Source organism: Giraffa tippelskirchi, chromosome 2 (genome assembly GCF_054371585.1).
Source record: "Giraffa tippelskirchi isolate mGirTip1 chromosome 2, T2T-mGirTip1v1.2.pri, whole genome shotgun sequence".
NCBI classification, from domain to species: Eukaryota; Metazoa; Chordata; class Mammalia; order Artiodactyla; family Giraffidae; genus Giraffa; species Giraffa tippelskirchi.
Window position 1 is genome coordinate 84,288,167 of NC_137276.1, and position 23,031 is coordinate 84,311,197.

The following is a 23,031-nucleotide window of genomic DNA, read 5'->3' on the forward strand; positions in this document are numbered from 1 at the left end:
ACTCAAAGCATGGAGCCTGGGGCCATCATCCCAGTTGCAGTCACCAAAGTGGACTGCTTAGTATTATTGGGATAATTAAACATCTCTCCTTACTTGGGTTAATAGTATTTCTTGCTCTTGGGTCTCAATTTGTGGTCTGGTCACTACTCCATCAGTCCATTTGAGAAGAATGACCATATGGGGGTAAGATCTTTTTGATAAAAAGATACAGAGGGAATAAATTTCACTCTTTGTGGAAAAGAGCAAGGAAAATGGAGGCTTCCTTTATAGGCTTAGTCTCAGAGTGTGTCTGAAACCCTGAGCTTTTTTATGGTTATTATACATTTTGGCTCTTATATTTGGGGTTCATACATGAAGACTGAAATGCCTTTTTTGCTGAATATGTGAATAAGAGATGAAATGTTAGTTTGATTCGAACTTGATTTGGAGGGTGGCGTAAAAAACAATTTCACTGTTTTAGTGAGTATGTTATGAAGAATCAAGGAATTGTGTAGTTCTTTTTTTTTTCCACCAATAAATTTTATTTTATTTATTTATTTATTTATTTTTTAAAATAAATTTATTTATTTTTTAAAATAAATTTATTTATTTTTTAAAATAAATTTATTTATTTTAGTTGGGGGCCAATCACTCCACAACACTGTAGTTGTTCTTGCCATACATTGACATGAATCAGCCATGGGTCCACATGTGTTTCCCATCCTGAACCACCCTCCCACTTCCCTCCCCGTCCCATCCCTCTGGGTCATCCCATTGCCCCAGCCCTGAGCATTCGTCCCATGCATCGAACCTGGAATGGTGTTCTGTTTCACATATGATAATATATGTTTCAATGCTATTCTCTCAGAACGTCCCACCCTCACCTTCTCCCTCAGAGTCCATAAGACTGTTCTATGCATCTGTGTCTCTTATTCTGTCTTGCATATAGGGTTATTGTTACTATCTTTCAAATTCCATATATATGCATTAGTATACTGTATTGGTGTTTTTCTTGAACTTGATTTGGAGGGTGGTGTAAAAAACAATTTCACTGTTTTAGTGAGTATGTTATGAAGAATCAAGGAATTGTACAGTTCTGGGCTGGAAGAAACACAAGCTGGAATCAAGATTGGTGGGAGAAATATTAATAACCTCAGATATGCAGATGACACCACCCTTATGGCAGAAAGTGAAGAAGAACTAAAGAGCCTCTTGATGAAAGTGAAAGACGAGAGTGAAAAAGTTCACTTAAAGCTCAACATTCAGAAAACTAAGATCATGGCATCTGGTCCCATCACTTCATGGGAAATAGATGGGGAAACAGTGGAAACAGTGTCAGACTTTATTTTTTGGGCTCCAAAATCACTGCAGATGGTGAAATTAAAAGATGCTTACTCCTTGGAAGGAAGGTTATGACCAACCTAGATAGCATATTTAAAAGCAGAGACATTACTTTGCCAACAAAGGTCCGTCTAGTCAAGGTTATGGTTTTTCCAGTAGTCACGTATGGATGTGAGAGTTGGACGGTGAAGAAAGCTGAGCGCTGCAGAATTGATGCTTTTGAACTGTGGTGTTGGAGAAGACTCTTGAGAGTCCCTTGGACTGCAAGAGATCCAACCAGTCCATTCTAAAGGAGATCAGTCCTGGGTGTTCATTGGAAGGACTGATGTTGAAGCTGAAACTCCAATACTTTGGCCATCTCATGCAAAGAGTTGACTATTGGAAAAGACCCTGATGCTGGGAAGGATTCAGGGCAGGAAGAGAAGGGGACGACAGAGAATGAGATGGCTGGATGGCATCACTGACGCGATGGACATGGGTTTGGGTAGACTCCGGGAGTTGGTGATGGACAGGGAGGCCTGGCGTGCTGCAATTCATGGGGTCGCAAAGAGTTGGACACGACTGAGCGACTGAACTGAACTGAACTGGATTTTAGGCAAGGCCTGCCTCCACACCCAAAATAAAATATTTCTTATTGTTTAAAATAAGTAGGTTTTAGAAACATACAATTCTTATAACAGCAAGTCTTTTGAGAGAAGGGAAAATAAATCGTTGTCCTTATGCAAACTGAGCTTCAGCCCTTGTGAACTTGGTGGGGCTACATAATCTTCCCTCCCCGCTTGTATTCTGGCCCCAGGTGAGTGTGGACAGGTCTTGCCTGGCATCCTTCCCACTAGTCTGAACTGTACAACAGCTGTGAACAGGCCAACATGTCCCGGCTGACACGATGACCCGATTTTGTGTGGGAGATCTCAACAAAAGAGTATTTGTTTCTGGGGGACTGACACCCATTTTTTCCCATTAAGTCTGACCTTTCCACCATTAGATTGTAGCTCTTTTCAGAATTAAATAGAGCTTAGAAACAAGGAAGAAATGAGTAAAGGAGATGCAGTTTGCTATATCCAGATACAAACTGCACAGAGACAAATGGATGTGATGAGAACGGACATTATTTCTGGGGTGACTTCGGAGCCTTGTGGTCCTACCATGATTATGGACAAGGATGGCTCATTACCTTAGCATCATGACTTTGCTTCCTGTTGTTTTTCCTGGGACTGAAGGGCCCTGACTTACATGCAGACTCCTTCTGTTTGCCAGCCCAGCAAGGGCAGAAAGGCTTGCGCACATGACTGGGGCCTCACCTGAAGCCACAAGCCTTGGCCCTGTGTTTCTGGCTCAGAGCTGCCTGGAAACTACAGTGATCTGAGCAGGCCTGAGCTGGTCTGGAGGAAGAGCAAGAAGAAATTCTGATCACCTGTCCTCCAACAGAGGTGTAGTATCCTGCTTGTGAGGTCGTCAGAAAGGATCATGGAAACAGTAAAAGACCTCTGAAAATTTTAGATCTTTGTCTAATAAAAGGCCTGAGATAAGTTGCTAATTTCCTTTTGTCCTGAGATTTTCTTTTAAAAATCTTTCTGTTCATTGCTAGAGCCAGAAGTACCAAGAACTAAATAGTTTCAGTGGAAGCTGCTTGTTAGAATAGTGTTTATGCATTTGGGGTTTCCTGTTTCAATAGCCCAGAGTGCCCCAAACTGGCTTAGTCATGCGAGTTTTTTATACCTTCAGAATTTTTCAAAAAGCAATACTTCCTTAAAAAAAAAAAAAAGAACCCTCATAGACTTCACTATGGGCTTCCCTGGTGACTCAGATGGTAAAGAATCTGCCTGCAATGTAGGAGACCCAGGTTCAATCCCTGGGTTGGGAAGATTCCATAGAGAAGGAAATGGCAACCCACTCCAATATTCTTGCCTGGAAAATCCCATGAACAGAGGAGCCTGGCTACACTATACAAAGAAAGGGAGAAGATCTACCCTAGAGAGTTTTGCAAGTTTTATCAATGGATAGAAAAGCCTGCGGTTCCATGGACCATAGAGCATGGATGTCTCTGGTTGGTTTAGTACATAATTTGTCCAGTTTGGTTTGGGAGTGCCTACCATGGCCACATCACACTTCTTCAGCTACCACCACTTATTTTCCTCTTCCTGGCTTCTCTGACATTTCAGAGGGGAAGAGGGAATGTCATGGTGCAAGGCATCTGCCATACCTTCCTTTCTCTCAGACCTCCTCACCTTTAGGATAATAAAGACCAGTTTCTTCCTATCAAAGCTTGTGTTCTTCTTTGAATTTCAGCAGATATTCAGAGTTAACTGACTTATTCCACACGACACCCCGCAAGGCCCCAAATGAGGGCATATCCCAGGAAATTTGGCTTGTGGTTAGGAAAGCAGTGGACATAGGTGATGAGTAGTCAGTAAAAGATATTTACCGTAAGTGTGGCTGCCTGATAAAATACAGATGTCCAGTTAAACTTGAATTTCAGATAAAACAATGGATAAAGTTTTAGTATATCCCAAATATACTATACTTTCATGAACGTACTATACCAAATAAGTTATTGGTTGTTTATCTGAAATCTAGATTTAACTGGGTGTCCTTCATTTTTATTTGTAGCCCTAAGTTCCTGAGATACTTCTCACTCAAGTCTCATTTCACCTTTTTTGTTAACCTCTGGCTTACCTGACCTTCTTTGAAGAGGTGCTGGGAGTAGCACAGTGAGCAGGCTGTTACACTAATGTGAACTAAGAGAGGGTAGGGCAGGGCATAAATAAAGTATTGGCCAAGGAGCTGTTTGGTGGCCTCAGGACAGAGTGGGTGTTCAGCAACCTGTTCATGATATGACAAGGTTGGGTAACACCTTGTTTTGGATACTATTCTTGGATTCACCCCTATGTTCAATGTATTTCATCACCCCATCTGAGCACACATTCATAGTGGGCAATTATCCAACTGATGCCCTTTTGTAGTCTTCATGGGCAAACACAGGCAGTGCCTTCTCCTGGAGTTTGGAAAAAGAGGAGTAGAATTTCATCTCTAGCCAATAATACTGAGTATGCTTTGGGGGTTTTAGTACAAATCATTTAAATAAATTGAGAGAAAAGCTTTAATTTGTATGTTTAACATCACATTTGTTAAGGTCAATAATTTTTATTTACTGGAAGTTCCCTCTAGTTCAGTAGTTAGGTCTCTGTGCTTTCACTACCCAAGGCCTGGATTTGATCCCTGCTTGAGAAACTAAGATCCCACAAGCTGCACAGTGCACCCTCTTAAACATTTATTTATTTATTACACACTTCAAATATATATATATATATGTGTATATTTGTACACAAACATTCTTTTAACATTCTGGCTGAAATAAGAGAAGTCATTAGCTTTGTTTTGTATAGTGACTGATTTCAACTGAATGAATTTTAGGGGAGAAAAAACCCATAGGAAATATGGTCATGAAGCACAGAGGATACTTAACTAACATGGTCTGCCCCTGGATGCATTAACGTTTCCGGGGTTTGGGGGAACCCTTTTTGAGGTTCTGTTATTAATTATTAGGTTCCAGTCATGAATGTAGAGGAATGACATAGTGGAATTAATTTATTTATAGTTGTTTCCTTATGAAATCTTCACAGATATTTTCCCAATTGCAGACCTGTCCCTTGGACCTTGGTTTGACTCAGAAAGCCATCTGTGATATTTTGCTTCTTGGGCCTTGCAGGAAAACTCATTGCTCATGAGTGACAATTACTTTGCAGCCATTACTGTGTGGTTGCAGCATATTCATCGCTAGAAATGGTAGATGAGTGTCACCTTGATCTATGAGCTCAACTGGGTGTCAGACCTCTAGGAAGGGAGGGACTTAGTAGGTACTAAAATGGGATGCGCAGGGAGCTGTTTAGAGGTGTGTTAGTGATTAAGGAGGTGCCATTTGGTTTGAGTCAGGGCTTTTAGCCTGTGCTTAGAACAGCTCATGTCTTCCTTATGAGAAAACACTGATTTGCATGTGGTCCTAATTTCTGCTTCATTAAAAACAAACAAGCCAACCAAGTCACAAAAGCTCTGTCACAGAAGGCAAGGATAAAACAAGGGCAGAGTTGTCTATTTCATTAATAACCAGCTTTTCCTAAAAGGCTTCCTATGAAGGTTTAGTGATTATTATTTTTCTGATTTTTGGAAGAAACAGAATGAACCAGTTCTTTCTTCTTTGTACAAGCACTGGTACTTTAGAAAGACGCAGCTAACTGGGTCTTGTGTAATGCACACCTCAAAAGAGATGGGTAACCCAATTACCTGCAAGGGCTTGGATGGTAGAGACTGGACCTTTTGGCCATAAATGCAGCACAGAATGTAGATTCTCATCTCTGTTCTGTGTGAGTGTGCCAATCAGGAGTGGTCCAGATGGAAGTGACAGATGGCTCATTAACACTAGCACAAGCTAGGGTATGTTCCCAGTGAGGCCAAGGTTGACTCCAGATCCAGGGCTGCATCAGTATCATTTTGGACTCCCGTGTATTTCCTTGGCATCTCTCTTCCCCTTGGCCACCTTCACTTCTCCAGTTGGCAGGAGGGTGGCCTTGGACAGATTTGGGCTTCCTGTATTACAGGTAAGCAATGTTAAAGGGATGAGAGGTCTTCCTTCTCCCCCAAGCTTCAGTGTGTGCCTGTATCTGCTCACTTGCCCTTTCCTGAGCCCAGCGAAGCTAGGCACTGGGTTGGTCACCATCCAGGAATCACCTTGTTAGAATAGAGAAAGAGCAGCTGCTAGGTGGGAGGTTCTGCAGTCAGAAGAGGGGAAGATTGGGGTACAGGGAGGGGCGGCGGCAGATTTATTTGGCTGTGCTGGGTTTTAGTTGTGCCGTGTGGAATCTTTCAGTTGTGGCATCTAGTTCCCTGACCAGGAGTCGAACTGAGGCCCCTTGTGTTGGAAGCATGGAGTCTTAGCTACTGGACCACCAGGGAAGTCCTTGTACCCTAATTTATTCATTCAGCTCCCATGACCAATCATTTAGATTGTTTCTAGTTTTCACACTTTAAATAAGCCATGTGATAAATCTGATAAATTTTTAAAGATACGTTTGTGATTGCTCCATTAGCATTGATTCTTAGAAATTATTGGATCCAAAGCTCTTATTACCATGGCAGATGGTGGGGGAAAGAATCATGGTCAACTTAGAATCATTTTAGTTGGTTATTGAATCAGATATACATCATCAATTCTTTATTTTCTTTTACTATGTGGGAAAATAGAGTTTGTTAGTAAATATCAAATGATTGTTATCATTGTGTATTATTCATACATTGTATTGTTGTTATATATTCATTATGTAACATCTCTAATAAATTGACAATTTGATTGTGTTTTCATGATTTTTTGAAAATTAATCTATTATTTACATAATACAACCTTGATAGAAAATATACTAGTACTTGGAAAAATAGTAACAGCAACATTATCCCCAGTGTGCTTTAATCAACCTGGCTGTAACTAAAGCATTGTTGTCTGGGAAACAGCTCTTAAGATTGCATTAAAACAAGCCCCTTGCTGTTCCCGCACCCCACTGCAAAATAACTTTATTGAGATTCTCCCAGCTGTACAATCTGTTCTGACATTAGGCTCCTTCTTCCTTTGCCCTTGCTGGTTTAAAAAAATTTTTTTAAATTTATTTATAAATATTAAACAGTTAATATAAATAGTTTATAATTTATTTTTAAAAATAAATTAAAATTTATTATTTAAATATTTTATTTATTTATTTAGTTTACATGTGAAAACTAGAAATGAATAAAAACCAGCACAGCTGGTTTTTGGCTGTGCTGGGTTGCTGCTTGGCTTTTCCTCTAGCTGCCGTGAGTGGGGGCTACTCTCTAGCTGTGGTGCACAGGCTTCTCATTGCGGTGGCTTCTCTTGTTCCAAGCACAGGCTCTAGGGCGTGAGGGCTTCAGTAGCTGTGGCTCCGGGGCTCTAGAGCACAAGCTCAATAGTTGTGGTGCACAAACTTAGTTGCTCCGAGACAAATGGGATCTTCCTGGATCAGGGATTGAACCCAGGTCTCCTGCAATTTCCTGCACTGGTAGGCAGATTCTTTACTCCTGAGCCACAAGGGAAGCCCTGCCCTTGCTGCTTTTGATTTTTGTTGCTTTCCCTTTCCTTTCATATTTATTTTTTGGCTGTGGCATGTGGGATCTTAGTTCCCCAACCAGGGATTGAAGCTGTACCCCAGCGTTTGAAATGCAGTCTTTACCACTAGACCGCTGGGAAAGTCTTGCTGTTGCTGTTTTTGAGATGGACAGTTTTATGTTCATGAAGACATAGTTATTACCAGTTATGTCATAAGAGAGCGGGTAGGAGGCAGTGAGTAGTAACAGAGGTATTATTAATAGCTTTTCAGGGGAAGGATGTAGCATATGGATTCATGATTTCTATCAAAGTATTTTTTAGATAAAGGTAAGTGAGTGAGAGTTGAAAGAATAAAGATAAGGAAACTGAAATGATGAAGACATTTGGGGACCCTGAGCAAACATGGTTATAGCACCAAAGAAAGTTCGATGCATGAGACAAATGCTCAGGGCTGGGGCAGTGAGATGACCCAGAGGGATGGGATGGGGAGGGAGGTGGGAGGGGGGTTCAGGATGCGGAACACATGTGAACCCATGGCTGATTCATGTCAATATATGGCAAAAACCACTACAGTATTGTAGAGTAATTAGCACCCCCCCCAAAAAAAGCACCAAAGAAAAACCACATATTGATTTTGAAACTGTGCCAACATATTGAAATGATAGTAGAGGAATTCAAAGAGTTTACTGTTAGATCATTGGCCTGTCTTCCATGTAAGTTTTTGAGAACACCTGCAATGTAGAACATCAGGAATAGAATGTGTGTAGTTCCTTAAAAATAAATCCGAAATATAAATAAATAAATAGACTTCCCTGGTGGTCCAGTGGTTAAGACTCCACGCTTCTAACGCAGCGGAGGGCAGGGTTCAATCCCTGGATGGGGAACTAATATCCCACATACCACTTGGTGTGGCCAAAAATGAAAATAAAAAATAAACAAAATAGAAATAGATCTGTAATATAGTTGAGATCAGTACAAGATGACTCTGTCTTCTACTGAATTGAGTGTTTTAGTTGAATTTCTTCCTGTCCTTAGATTTTCTTATTTTGTTTCCTTTCTACCATTTTTAGCAAAAAATTGCCAGGGAAAGAAGTTACACCTGGTTACCTTGGTTAACACATCAAGAGAGCTGGAAAATCTGGTTACTGGTCTCCAAACAGTCATGGCCACAGTGACATACAACAGGCTTCTGTGGTGCAGTGCCCTCGTTGTGGGGCCTTATTTCTTCCAGCACTTGCTACCAGTGTTAGTCACTTCTGTTCGGGCCCTGTGGTTTTCTGTTTCCTTCCAATAACATTACTTGAGTTTAAAAAAAAAAAATCACAGAAGTACAGTTTCACAAAGACTTCTGTGATCAGTGTTACCGTCTGGAAGAGTAGACAGGGAAGAAGCAATTTTAAGAAGCTTGAAAAGTTTAAAAACAACGATTATTTCTTTATAAGGGAGGTCTCAAAGCTGTTGGGTGCATGGTTTATGCCCTTTAAAATGCCAGATTTAGTATACCTCCAAACAGTTCAAGCGAGGCGAAAGCTGGGGTAGAGAAGCCTGTCACTTTGTGACATTTTCAGGACCATAAGTCAGAATGGCAGCAAATGTGTTTTTCAGGATCTCTGGTTCACTCAGCAAATTTAAACCCAGTGTAGAACTGTTCCTACCAAGAGTGACATGAATTCTTTCACGATTCTCCGCATTTCTGTGTTCTCTTCACTTGCGTCATTTTGAGCAAACAGTTGTCGGCATTCTTTGTAGTCAAAGACCTTGAGATTCTTCTATAAAACGTGTTGTGTGTGGTCTCCGCAGCCTGGAGATATGGTTCATTCCTGGAGGCAAGTGAGGCAGACCTAGTGGTAACTTTTTGCAAAAATAGCTGTCAGTGGAATTGGACAGATTGAATTTGAGCTGGATCTTGAGGTGCAGATATATGGTATCTAGATAAAAACGATCTAGACATCTGTTTCAGCTTCTGTAGAAACATGTTTTGAGTAGATGTTACTCTGTGATTTTTCTTTTTTATTTTATTTATATATTTATTGGCTACTCTGGGTCTTCGTCTCTGTATGGGCTTTCTCTAGTTGAGATGAGCAGAGGCTGTGGTGTGTGGACTTCTCACCGCAGTGGCCTCTTGTTAACAGAGCACAGGCTCTAGGTCAGGTGGGCTCAGTGATTGTGGCACATGGGCTTAGCTGCTCTGAAGCATATGGGATCTTCCCGGACCAGGGATCGAACTGGTGTCCCCTGCATTGCAAGGTGGTCTCCTAACCTCTGGATCACCAGGGAAGTCCCACTCTGTGATGTTTAAAAGAAGTCTTTTACAAAGGTAGATCTGTGTGTGTGTGTGCAGGAGGAGTGAGGGAGAACATGATATTTGGTTGTGTGACATCTCCAAAGGGTCTTCCTTAATGCACTTGGAACTGAACTTGAAGGCAACTGATCCCTGAATACTGTCCTTCATCCACACTTGTCAGTCCAGCTGAGCTTTGTGGTCAGACAAACTTACGATCATCTTGAAAGATGAATTTTGTTGCTTCAACTTAGGACTGACCGGACGGGTTCAAAGGAGATCCAGTTACATGCTTGGGTTTCATACCATTGAGGTTACAATGTCCACACGTGACCTTGAGCCTGTTTATGCTCCATGTACCCTGCCTCCATTTGTGAGTGCCTTATCTGAAACATAAAGAAACCAAGTTTCTCCTCTTTAGAGGAGATGGTATATGGTAGTGGTTGAGAATACAGGTATAGAGTCAAAGTATTGGAGTTCAGTTCTCAACTCTGCCTCTCACCAGCAGTGTGACCCTGTATGTATGACACACATTATAATTTCTCTGTGTCTCAGATTCTTCATCCCTAAACAGAGATGATAACAAAAGCACCTATTCAACAAGCCTGTTTCCAGGATTAAGAGAGTCAGTCTATGTAAAGAACTTAGATAAGTGCTCAAGAGTGTCGTACAATAGAGCCCAGGACCAAAAATAAACTAAAAAATCGAAGTGTGTAGATATTAAGTGGAGCCAAGTCCCTAATTGGGCACTAAAAGTAGGATGCAGTGGTGGAACCCTAAATGCTTCCAAAGGGCCACCATTTGGAAAACAAAATTTAGAAGTTAGCTCCTTGAGATTTTGAGAGAACCAGGGCATTGGAGTAATAGGGTCTCCAGAGTCAGCCTGTTTCTAGGATTAACTGTCACCCCAATCGGGCCCTCTCATCTTCGGGCAAAAGGTAAACTGTTGGCCTCCTCTTGGCATTCAGTTAAAGCCTTAAGTAAGAAGCTTGAGCAAAGGTACTTTTTTGTTTTTACTCCAGTGAAAAGAGTGTAGAGATTGAAGAAATTGTCAACTGCACACCTGATTTCTCTTTCGATAATACCGCAGACAAACACTGCCTCATAGGAACTCCTGTCGGTTAGTGTGAAGAGACTGAGGGGAAGCCGTGCTATTTTTCACCCTTTGAGGGGTTGCAGGGGGCCCATTGGATTGCCTTCAGGGGAGTCCCTGCTCCCCGCCTCAGCACGTGGTTCAGCCTCAGAGGGTGCGACTGATGGGAGTTTCATCTCTTCCTGAAAGGTGCCATGAAAACACAGCAGGGCTGTTCCTCTTTGCCATTGTTTCTGCCTGTCTCGCAGCAGGATGAGGTCATGACAGAATGACAGGTTTATCTTGGATTTCCTTGTTTGGCCAGCAGCCTCAACATGAAACATCACTGGGTTGAATGTCGCTGGGTATCATACGGATGTCAGGGGCTTGGAGGTGGTGTTGGCTCCTGCCTTTCCTCTTTCTGGAGGCTAGGGGGTCTTTGGGGAGGGGGAGAAGGAGAGGGGACAAGTTTATATTTGTCAGGTCACTGTTCTCGAAGTTGGCACTTTCCCTGCCATCCCAGGCTTGGAGAGGCAGGGAACAGTGCAGAGCCCGGCAACTTCAGGTCCAGACAGAACTGGGTTCACATTTCACTTTTGCCTTTTATAAGGTTTCTCTGCTCTGGATTCCCCAAACCCCCAGTCCTTAACCGTTCACTGGGATTTCTCACACCCGACCTTGCATAGCCCTTATTTTTTCCTCCATCGATCTGTAAGCTCCAGGTGTGTGGGGACCACATCTTTGAATTCCATGGGTTCAGAGAACTTTCTGAAGCCTGCCTGACCTGGCTTCCACTCCTGGCTCTCTGCCATTTTCTGGCTGGGTGACCTTGGGTAAGTTGTCTAGCTTCTTGCCTGCCTTGGGTGTCGTTCTGAGGATTAGAGATAAACACAGGCGGGGCGTCTGGCACCAGGGAGGGCATGGATGGATGCTCGGAGATGTTGGTCCACTCACCCCCAGCTTGGTACTAGCGCCTCAGTGTCTGCCCACACCCCCAGCCACCCGGACAGATCTGTTGGCTGCCTGATACTGAGCCCCGGCTCACGGCCAACTTGGGCAGGCAGCCTGTTGGCTCCGGGAGCCCCTCATACCGTTCCTCGGTGTCCGAAAGAACGTGCCTACAGACGGCACAGACTATATCCTTGGACTCTCTTGTTTCAGTCCATCCCTAAGAACTTGATAGTAGCCTTTAAAAAGTAACTCTTAAAAATTATTTCAAAAGTATCCATAGTTCTTTGTTAAATAAAAGAGAGAGGGGAATCTGCCATAAATCATCATTCGAATTTCTACTGTCCGCTGCGGTATCTATCTATTTCCAGATTTCTCTGTGTGTATACTTGAACAGCTATTTTCTTTTATTGGGTGGTAGAATATTCTACATTTTCATTTGTATCCATGGTAGAGGTTTTTAGAGTTTATGAATAATACTGATGTATGGGATTTTAAAGGGCTCCAAATAAATCCTTGGTTAGATTAAGGTCAGCTTGAGATAAAGTGGCTGGTTCTTGGAAACCCATAAGCCTCCAGTAGTCATGAACTTGAGGACACACAATGGAGTTACATTATGTATGCATTGAATGCACCCACATAAAACTGTTGTGAGCCTAGAGAGGGTGGGGTGGGGGCAGAGAGAAAGGGAAGATGGATTGCATAATGGTCCATTCTGGGTCCTCAGAGGGTTTACCCTAGAGTGAGTGTGAAATGAGTTGTGAGTCTCTTTTTTTCTTCTGCTCATCTTGGTTCCTAGGAAACCCTCAGGATACGACCATAATATGATGACTAAGTGAAAGCTACTTATCTCTCTAGCTGTCTGTCCTAAAGCGAGAAAACTGGGTGTGCTGGTTTTAATAAGACAGAGGCTATAAATGGTATAGCAAATGAGTGTTCGGATAGATTTTCAAGAGTAGTTTTCCTGTATCCGTTTTGTCTTGTCTTGGTGAGTTTCGATCCTAAGTCCTTTATCATTCTCATCTCTGACTTCTACATATAAAGCAGCATTTTCCTTCCTTCCTCCTTTATTTTCCTTCCACACTGAGCTTCTACTATCTGATGGGCTTGTGGGATTGGGATGTAACAATGATTGAATGGCCTTTGTCCTAAATAATCAGCATTGAATTTTAGAGAGAAATATGAAAATGGCTTATCATAATACACAGCCATGCAAGCGAATCTATTAAAGGGGACCACAGACATTTTATTAAGAAAGTACAGAAAAAGAAACACTTAGTTCCAGCCTGGGGAGGGGTTACATGAGGTCATCCAGGAGGCTGTTCCTTGAGCTGGGTTTTTAAGGATAGGATAGAGTTTAGAGAGGCAGAAAAGAGGAGTGGGAGAGATATCTCAGTTAAGGGGAAAAATAAGACTTTCTGAAAGCTTTAAAGCCCAAGCCATTTGAGGGAATAGAGTTCATGGAATGAATCTGAGATGAGATGGGAAAAGCCTTCCCAAAGCAGCCAGAATTCCCGTGAGTTCAGAGTAGCTTCCACTGAACAATGTGGATGTTTATGCTTATTTGAACCCTGTTGGAATATTTCTGGTTTGTTTTATGAAGGGATGTCTCTCACTGAGGATACTGACTCAGGGACGTTTCCTTTTACAGTCAGGATGGCCTCCATCAGACCAATATTGTTCTCAGGCCTTTTTTGTTTTGTTTTGTTATCTTGGATAAACAGAGAGGGGCTGGCTGATTCATTTTTCTATAAAAACAGGATGCACTAAAATACTGCAAGTGACAATGAAACAGACATGCTCACGTACAATAATACTTAGAAAGGCACCAAACAATATGTGTAGCAGACACCTCCATAGTGTGGCTGTCCTTCCCCATCTTCATAGTCTTGAGTCCTTGGCCAAGTGGCTTGTTTCTTTGGGTCTCAGTTTCTTCAGATATCAATTTAGGACCAGTAACACCCACCCACAGGCAGGTCATGAGGAATAGACGTGCTAGGACCAGCATTGGGCACACTCCACTGAAACAACTCCAGTGAAGTGGGTGTGAAGGATTTGTTCACAATAGGAACAATATATTCACAGTGATTTAAAAAAAGTAAAAAAAAAAAAACCACTTTGTAGTATGGGAATGTTCAAATAATACATAAAAGCACAGAGAGTAGTATAACAAATTCCCACATGCCCATCATCACCCACTTCAGTGCTCAACATTCTTGTTCACTGAGCCACTCTCTCTTTTAAAAATGTTTTAAAATTTATAATGATTAATTGCTAGCTAAATTATTTTAAAGCAAATTCCATATGGTATGGGAGTATGTACAGCTTTTTTTAGAATCTGAAAAACATCAGTGGGCCAAAAGAAGAAACTCTTAAAAATGGCAGAAACCAATATTTTGAGCCCAATAGTCACAGCTGAGTTTTAGATGTTTTTGCATTAAATCAGAAGATGTTTGATACAGTGGTTAAGATTCTGTACTTCCACTGCAGGGGGCATGGGTTTGATTTCTGGTTGAGGAGCTAAGATCTTGCATGGTGAAGGGCCCCACCCCCAAAAAAAAGATGTTTACAAATATTTTATTGAAGAGTAACTCTTTGAAAGTACAAAGTATTATTTGTTTCATTTAGTGAATTCTTCGCATGTTGGTTTGTACATAAGTTAGCATTGAGGTGTATATGCAAAGCATTTTTTATAATGGAAGATTTTAAATATACCCTAATACTAGTAGAGTAGTATAATCAATTCATCTGTACCCATCACCTAAGCTGTCGCTTCTGTGTGCCACCCTTTGAAGGATGCTCATGTTGTTTATAAAAGAATTCCTGGGTCAAAATGACATTATTAGTTTGGAAAAAGATGTAGACTCAAACATTTATACTCTTTGGAAAGAAATCCTTAATCATCAATGCCTTTGAAAAGTGTGTCAGTGATAGCTTCTCAGAGGAACTGATTTTTTTTCCAAATGGAATAAAGTTAAAATTTGCCTGATGTTTGAAAGCAGTTCAAGAAAAACCTCCTCAAAAGACATGGAAGCAAGAACAAGTTTGGAAGGCTATACCAAAATGTTAGTAGTGGGTTCTCTGGGTGGATAAACTATGGACTTTCTTCTTTTCTTTTTCCCACCCATGCATCTTTCCGTTTCATTTTTGTTTTCCTGTGTTTTACATTTTTTCCCCAGCATAAGCCTAGATTATTTCATTGTTAAAAAGGTAATAAAACAAATGTGAGTTACCAAAATAAAAGAAGGCATGCAGGGAGTAGAGATTGGCTATATTGAGGTGACTGTGTAAGTGCAACAAAGATCCGTATAGTCAAAGCTATGGTTTTCCCAATAGTCATGTATGGATTCGAAACTTGAACTGTAAAGAAGTTGAGTGCCGAAAAAATGATGCTTTCAAATTGTGATGCTGGAGAAGACTCTTGAGAGTACCTTGGACAGCAAGGAGATCAAACCAGTCAATCCTAAAGGAAATCAACCCTGAATATTCATTGGAAGGACTGATGCTGAAGCTGAAGCTCCAATACTTTGGCCGCCTGACGTGAAGATCCGACTCATTGGAAAAGACCCTGGTGCTGGGAAAGATTTGAGGGCAGGAAGAGAAGGGGACGGCAGAAGATGAGATGTTTGGATGGCATCACCGACTTGATGGTCATGAATTTGAGCAAGCTCCGGGAGTTGGTGCTGGACAGGGAAGACTGTGTTGCAGTCCATGGGGTCTCAAAGAGTTGGACACGATTTATCGACTGAATAATGTAAGTGCAAGGCAGATTCTTTTTTTTTTTTTTGCTGCACCACAAGGCATCTAGGATCTTTGTGCCCAAATTGGATTGAACCCATGGCCCCTCCAGTGGAGTCTTAACCACTGGACCGTCAGGAAAGTCCGTGGATACCTTTAACTACCAAGTTTTTACCTTTAGTCTTGCTGCTTATCTTCAGCCCTGGCGTGGTCCCTGGTTCTTGCCTCTGTTTCCTTGGTACTGATGCTGGAGAATGATGCTTACCTTCATGGCACCATTCCAGTACGCCAAGTTGGGAAAACAGTGAACATACTTCCTAGGCAAGGTCTCTAAGCTGTATTAGGTTCATTTGTGATTCTGTTTGTATTTGATTTTGTTCTGTCCTCTGCTGTTATGGTCCTGATTTGCCTTCTGAGGCTGTCCTGGCTTCCAGAGGTGGGTGTTGGGAAAAGGCTAGGAGATGATAGATGCTGGGAGATGACATGGGCAGGATGGCTGGGACAGGGACCTCAGAGAGCAGGCGCAGTCCCTCCTCTCATCCTGAAAGCATAAAAATGCCTCTGTGCTCCACGGCCAGCCTGCCCACCTCCACTCCGAAAGAAGAGTTATTCCATTTCTCAAAATGGTTTTCAGACCTGCCTTGGAACCATTGTCTGTCCTGAAGTTAACTCTAATGGAAATTGCTTAGTTATGCAGGCCTCTACATGGGCTTGTGTTAAAGGAACACAAAAATTGTGGAGGAAGAGATATTTTCAAGGATTAGCGATGGTGAGATGTGAGTGGAGAGGCATGGGGAAGGGGTTGAGAGGAAACGGCTTCCATGATTAAAGAAGCCATTTATACCAACTTGATGGTTATGGAAAGTCTGACCTGTGGAATGACAAATGGTGAGAGTCGCTCCTGTTTTCCATGCTAATTTACTCATTATTCGAATATCCTGCTGGCGGAGAAATGCAGTACGGAAGCCTCATCCTCTTGCGCCGGAAATACTTGGGTCGCCAAGTATTGGACTCTCTTTTATGGTCCTTCCCTGAAAAGAAGATATTACTCAGTTGGCAGGCAATTGGGGTTTCTAAGGGACTCATTCAAACTCTGTTTATTGTGTACTTGCCAGTACAGAAGGACAGGAGAATTATTATTTTTTAAAAAAAATTTGAAAATGTTTATTTATTTATGCTACCTCGGGTGTCTTAGTTGTGGATTGCAAGATCTTGATGGCATCATGTGGGATCTTTTGTTGAGATGCACTGACCTCTAGTTGTGGCACATGGGTTCAGTAGTTGTAATGCATGGGCTTAGTCTTTTTTTCGGCCGTAGCATGGGAAATCTTAGTCCCCCAACCAGGAATTGAACCCACATCCCCTGCATTGCAAAGCAGGTTCTTAACCACTGGACTATGAGGGAAGTCTTGGAAATTAGTTGTTAATGATGCCTTCCTCTTAAGGACACTAAGTTTTCCAGTGGAGAAGAAGGTGATCCGCCTGCCAAGATATATGTTGGTAGGTGAGTTTTGTTTCCTTCTCTAGTGAAATCAGATTAATCCGTGTGAACTTTGACCTAGTGCCTGTTGTAAGAAAATATGTATGTTGACTGGAGCTTTTGAAGCATAGAATAAACTTACCTCCAGCTCCTGGTCTTTGATCTCGATATTACATAGCACCAGGCTTCCCTGATGGTTCAGATGGTAAAGAATTTGCCTGCAGTGCGAAAGAACTGGGTCCAATCCCTGGGTTGGGAAAATCCCCTGGAGGAGGGCATGGCAACCCACTCCAGTATTCCTGCCTGGAGAATCCCTGTGGGCAGAGGAGCCTGGCGGGCTACAGTCCATAGTGTCGCAAAGAATTGGACACAACTGAGTGACTAAGCACAGTACGAGCAGGCCGCTGTTCAGGTTTGGCAAGGATGTGTCCACAAAAAGCATTTCTCTTTGATTATTTGGTACTTCATTATTGGAATTTCTCAGTCTTGAATGTAGTCCATGTGGCAAGCCCCCCAGTAGGAGTATCTTCCTAAAGTAAGTCATAGAATGGAATGGGGAATCCAGGGTTCCAGTCCAATTTTCTTGGCCCCTGACTCCATATGGGACATGCAATGGGTCCAGGTTTTCCTCATTTGCCAAATGGAAGTAATAATGTCTGTCACAGTTGGAGATTAAATGCAAATCAAAATCTCGAATGACCTATATGGAAGAGAATCTAAAAAGGAATGGATTCACAACTGATTCACTTTGCTTGTACACCTGAAACTAAGACAAAATTGTAAATCAGCTATAATCTAATAAGAAGAAAGATATATGAAATATTAAATAAAATAAAAAATTTAAAAGGCCATAATATATACAAATGTTTTTGAAATTAAACTCACATGCAAATATACGATTGGATATAATCATCGTTCAGGGAACAAGCATTTTTTGAACTTTCATAATGCACTTCGGCTTTTGCTAGGTCCTGGTGAGAGTTGTCATAAATGTCAAGGAAGCTAGAGGAAAGGGGAATAGCATTGCCAGTAAGTTAGCAAACATGATGGAACCGTGTTATTAGTGGTTAGTCTAGGTAAGTACTGTTAGCCGTGGTGCCGCTGTGCCCCTGCTCATACTCTGTAACCCATTTAGATTGGGTCCTTTTCTTCACACTCTTCTCGTCTTGGCTGTTTTGTCCCTTACTATATTCTTTTCCCATTTCCTTTTGAAATTCTCTGTATTCTACAAGGCTCCAATCAGATATCAGCTCTTTCATGTAGCCTGCTCTGATTACCCCTCTGGATGGTAGGAAGTTCTCTGACTTATTCAGGGGTTGGCAAACTTTTTCTGAAAAGGTTCAGTTAGGGGGTGTGTCTACTTTGTGGGCTACATGGGGTTTGTTGCATCCACTCTGCCATTGTAGCATCAGAACAGCCATGGACAATAAATGGGTGGGTGTGGCCGTATGCCAATAAAACTTTATTTACAAAAATAGGCTGCCAGCTAGACTATGGGGCTGAGGCTGCATTTAGACAACCCCTGGCGTACGTCATTGTCCTCTGGGTAGGCTTATTGAAGGCTTCTCAAGGGCAGAGCCCAGGCCTTTTTTTGCCCTTGAATCCCCTGGATGTTTAAGTAGGAGGCTGTTCAGTTGATGTTCAAGCCAAAGAGTGACCGAATGGCGTTGGGTTTCAGGTCTTGGCATCTTCACGGCACCTCTGGATGGCCAAGCTCTCCAAGTTTCTGATGTCCTGTCCCCTCTCTGCCCTGCTGGGAACGAGGTTGGGGGCAGGGCCTCTGAACTCTATGTACACCTCTTGTTTCTGCATTTCTCAGCCAGCCTTCCACTACTTTGAGCAGCTACTATTTACAACACAGAGAATTCTTTATTTATACAGGATTGGAGACTGTTTACCCATGTTGAACTAACATTAGGTTTCTTTAAATGTGCTTTTAAAGTGAAGAGTGGCCATTTGTAACTTTAGGAACATAACAGCTGGAGTCATGATGTAAGCAAATATATACACCCTTAAATTTCTTTCCAAAGGCCCCGGGAATGGGATTTTCCTAGTTGACGTGTTACAAACCAGTACTTTGTACACTGGTAGAGGAAAGGAATATGGAACAAAATCAAACAAAAAACTTCTGGACATCTTAGAAGTTGTTTTGCAACACTGAGCAGGTATGAATTTGGTACTTTGCTTTCATCTGGAAAATTGGCAAATGAAAAGTTTTAGTATAGATATAATTTTCAAGATAAATAGTTTGTAAGGATCAATTGCACATTTTGATACTGAAAGAATAGCATATCAAAGGAAGAGAAAAATGCTTTCAGTTCCAAATAATAAACAGTCTTTTTTCCCTTAGGGTAAATAAATTCGTTTTCACTAACCTGGCTATTTGTTGTTGTTTTTTCTGCCTGAGCTCTTCATTTTAAAAGTGAATTGTTGGAGTCTTCTGAATTCAGTTGGGGAAAACGTTACAGACTAGTTTGTGAGTGAAACATTTGCTTTTTTTTTTTTCTTTCACTTTTACCTAATTTTAAGATTTAATGATAGCTACAATATTCGAGATAATGTGGTATTAGCAGAGGTTTAAATACACAGATCAATATGAAGAACTCAGAAATAGACCAGAATGAATATGCCCAACTGATTTTTTACCAAGTTCAGTTCAATAGAGGCAGGATAGTCTTTCCAACTATTTAAATGGTAGCCAAAGCAACTGAACATTGTTGTTGTTTAGTCAGTAAATCGTATCCAGCTCTTTGTGACTCCATGGACTATAGCCCACTGGGGTCCTCTGTTCAGAGCAAGAATACTGGAGTGGGTTGCCATTTCCTTCTCCATGAAGCATTACTTTTTAATTTCACTGCAAGTGAGGCAGATGAGGGCCTTGGAAAAGAAAGGTTATTATTTCCTCTGTGGAAACTTTTATCTTTGTTTTCTGAGTGACTGGTAAAAACAATAGTTTGCTGTGGAGTTTCAATAATCAACGAAGAGGAAATAGCATGTGAGTGACTACAGCTGGTTGGCGGGGACAGGGCTGGCTCTTTCTGAAGGTGAAATTTACCGAAGTCGTGTTAACTATCTCCTGGTGCAAGGGTTGCTGACATTTTCTGTAACAGGCCAGATGATAAATAGGCCAGATGATAAATATTTTAGACTCTGGGCCCTGTGGTCACTGTCACAACTATTCAACTCTGCCACAGACAATACCTAAACAGTTGAGCATGGCTGTGTTCCAATGAAGCTTTATTTGTGGACACAGAAATCTGAAATTTCATGTGTCACCAATATTATTATACTTCCAATTTGTTAAAATTATTTAAAATTGTGAAAACCATGCCTAACTTCCTGGCTGTGGAAAAATAGGTGGTGCATGGGATTTGGCTGCTGGACATCATTTGCTGACTCCTATCTATCCTAATGAATTAGCATGATAATTTCTTGAAGAGGGGAAGGGTGTGGTGGTCTTTGGTATTCAGTACCTTTTACTGGGCTTCCCAGGTGGTGCTAGTGGTAAAGAACGCGCCTGCCAATGCAGGAGATGTGAGATGCAGGTTGGATTCCTAGTTGGCAAGATCCCCTGGAGAAGGGAATGGCAACCCACTCCAGTATTCTTGCTTAGAGAATCCCATGGACAGAAGAGCCTGGCAGGCCACAATCCATGGGTCCCAAAGAGTCAGACATGACTGAAGTGATTTAGCATGCATTCACCTTTCATTAGATAATTTGACTATGATTAGTTAACACAAATTTGTAAAGAAAATCTCTAGTGGAATTTGGGTGATCCTTCAAGTGTTTTTGTCCCTGACCCATTAATACAAAACTGAGTGGCTCTTTGGACCTTGTTACCCATCTCGTGTGTGATGGGGTCAGACTAAATGGGTTCTTTATTTTTTTATTTTATTTTTTATTTTTATGTATTTTAGTTTTGACTTTGCTGGGTCTTAGTTGCTGGGCTTCCTCTAGTTATGATGCACAGGCTTCTCACTGTGGTGGCTTCTCTTGTCTCGGAACACAGGCTCCAAGGCACATGGGCTCAGTAGTTGTGGTGCTCAGGTTTAGCTGCCCTGAGGTATGTGGGATCTTAATTCCTGACCAGGGATTGAACCCATGTCTCCGGCATTGGCAGGCGGATTCTTAGCCACTGGACCACCAGGGAAGTCCACTAGATGACTTCTAAAGTGAAAGTCGCTTAGTTGTGTCCCACTCTTTGTGACCCCATGGACTATACAGTCCATGAAGGCCAGAAGACTGGAGTGGGTAGCCTTTCCCTTCTCCAGGGGATCTTCCTAACCCAGGGATCGAACCCAGGTCTCCTGCATTGCAAGTGGATTCTTTACCAGCAAGCCACCAGGGAAACCCGATAACTTTTAAGGTTTCATGTAACTTCAAATTTTAGACCCTCTATCACTTGTGCTTCCATTTTTTTTCTGATGATCATTCTTGCAATTTACCTTCCTAAAAATTATTTAGATATTTATTGGGAAACAAATCTACCCTAATTGTCCAGAGCTCAGTGGTGTGGTTGTATGTATGGATATGGATGGTGGGTTGGTCAGCATACAATAATGTATGTTTCAGTGTTCCAAATGAAATTGTTTTTACATTGCAAAAAATAGCCTTTCTTATAGTTATAAAAATAATATGGTAATTATACATATAAAATATGTTTGTGGGAATTCCCTAGTGATCCAGTGGTTAGGACTCACAATTTCATTGCCGAGGGTGCGGGCATGATCCCTGGTTAGGGAACTAAGATGTTGAAAGCTGTGTGCTTTCAAAAAGAAAAAAAATTAGAAAAAAAAGTTTGTTAAAAAATATATGAATAATTCAAAATAAAAAATTAGACATTCATATTTGCATTTTTACTGTAGTTCCTCATTTGTTCATTTATTTGTTCATCCAACACTTCCAGTACCTCCTATGTGCCGGACACTTCTCTAGTCATTGAGGACCAAGCTGTTCCCCTAATAAAGTGAGAATCTTTTGTTGAAGGTGATGGGTGGGTAGTTTTATTTGTACTTTTCGGAAGAGGTCTGCTTACTCACTACTTGTTTTTCATACATGTATTTTTTGTTTCAGTTATCTCCTGGCAAATCTCTGAGTAATGTTTTTGAATTATCAGAGGAAATTTTACAGTCACACAGGTCTTTTGTTGACTTTCCTAGTCTCCTAAAGTTGTTAATCATGGAAGATGACTCTCATTCCTCACTGACAGAGAATGAATTCATACTTTAAAATTACATTGGCAAATTTGGAAAGTACTCCTTTAAATTTGGAGCTTTACAAAAAGTCAATCAGATAGGTCCTTTAGAAAATTATTATGTCAGGTTATCAAAGACCAATGAAGTTAATTAATACTATCAGCCCTGTAAGCACTACTAGTAGATTTATATTTGTGTTACACACAACATTCCTTATAAAAATATTCCACATGCATTTATTAAATGAGTACTAAAAAAAATCTCAGGCGAAATAAAAAGAACAATACTTGTTAAAGCTGTCTCACAACTTGGCCTTGATGTCACAAATTGTGTTTATTTTTGTAAAAGGGTGGCATTCTTGGGCTTTACAACTAGAAAAAAAAGACCTTTATAATAATAGTGTTATGACAATAACAGTAATAAGTAATCCAACAATAGAGAAAGCTGTTGTTCACCATCACACCCCTTTGACTACTCACTGCTCTACTCTGTCTCTCTTCAGAGTGGTCACCTCTCAGTTTTTCTACTAAAATAAAGTTAAATATGGTCTCAGACCTCTTTTTAAATACTTGCTTATTTTTAAAAAATGTTTGTTTGACTGTGTCAGGATCTTTCATTACAGTGCAGAGGCTTCTGTCTAGTGGAGATGTGAGGGTTTAGTTGCCCCACAATACATGGGGGTCTTAGTTTCTTGATCAAAGACTGAACCCGGGTCCCCTGCATTAAAAACAAGGAGTCTTAACCACTGGACCACCAGGGAAGTCCCTTGTTTGTTTTTTCTTTTTAAATAACTTTATTTATTTTTAATTGGAGGGTAATTGCTTTACAATATTGTGTTGGTTTCTGCCATGTATCAGCATAAGTCAGTCATAGGTATACATATGTCCC

At 41.3% G+C, this 23,031-nt stretch overlaps 1 protein-coding gene and 1 long non-coding RNA gene across 5 annotated transcripts in view; one reads left to right on the forward strand and one right to left on the reverse strand.

Moving 5' to 3' along the window:
- WWTR1 (WW domain containing transcription regulator 1) overlaps positions 1-23,031 on the forward strand; it is a 144,065-nt gene that overhangs the window by 22,158 nt on the left and 98,876 nt on the right. The window lies entirely within an intron of this gene.
- LOC145538081 (uncharacterized) lies at positions 14,291-18,294 on the reverse strand. Of its 2 annotated transcripts, none has more exons than XR_014076629.1 (3): positions 17,834-18,280; positions 17,091-17,714; positions 14,291-16,499 (listed from the first exon to the last, which is right to left on the reverse strand). It is a non-coding gene; the product is annotated as an uncharacterized LOC145538081 (long non-coding RNA). The 2 variants fall into 2 exon arrangements; XR_014076628.1 differs by having other exon boundaries at positions 14,984-16,499; positions 17,091-17,708; positions 17,834-18,294.